Below are 984 nucleotides of genomic sequence, written 5' to 3' on the forward strand. Positions count from 1 at the left end.
TTACGATTACTCGCAACTTGATATTTGCGTATACGCAATTATTTCGAGAATAGAAACCTAGGGATTTTTCGTTGCGAGCATTCGCAACTTGTTACTTGCGTATACGCAACTGGTTCCAGAATTAGGGTGGAGTCCCATGAAGCGTGTTTGCCGCGTATCGCGTAACCGCGTAACCAATCAATAATCAGTAAAACGTGAAACCACAACAACGGATCGCTTCTGATTGGTTACGCGGTTACGCGATACGCGGCAAATACGCTTCATGGGACTCCACCCTTAGGGCCCCTGAAGCGTTTAGTTTGAATATACAAAGCGCGGGAAAGCATAATAATAAACGAACAGAAGTATATCTGTAAAGCTGATTTTTTAATTTACATATTATTATATATCGTGGCATCGTGCTACATATATTGGGAGGGTTCCGATTGCACACATCGCATATTGCACACATGTATCGCTGATTGGCCAATTTAAAAATAAAATAATCTCATTGGCAAAACATAATCGAACGAAAGTATATCTGTAAAGTTGATTTTTAAATTTACATATTATTATATTGTGGCATCGTGCTACATATATTACTACAAATCGTGATGTATGGTATATTGTGTATATTATATTATTAAAAATAAAAATTGTATAAACTATGCCGATTATAAGGTTACATGAAGGAGATATTGGAATGATTCATAATCTAGAAGTTTCCAAAGAGGATGCTATTAACTTCATCATAAATATAAGTAAGCGATTCTGAAAAAACTTCATAGCGCACGTTAGCATGACTTTCATTTTATCCATAATTGCAAAATACGTACTAACGCTTCAAAACGCTTCAAAAATTGGTCCATTTGCATACTGTTGGCAGCATTAGTAGTGCTATAGACCGTTCTATAGAAGCATATGAAAGTGAAAACGTTTGAAGCGTTTGTAGCGCCAAGTGGACCGCACCCTAGGCTGCTTTCCTTTTAGGAGACACAAACCGAC

This window comes from Trachymyrmex cornetzi, unplaced genomic scaffold (assembly GCF_001594075.2).
Source record: "Trachymyrmex cornetzi isolate Tcor2-1 unplaced genomic scaffold, Tcor1.1 scaffold410, whole genome shotgun sequence".
Lineage (NCBI taxonomy): Eukaryota > Metazoa > Arthropoda > Insecta > Hymenoptera > Formicidae > Trachymyrmex > Trachymyrmex cornetzi.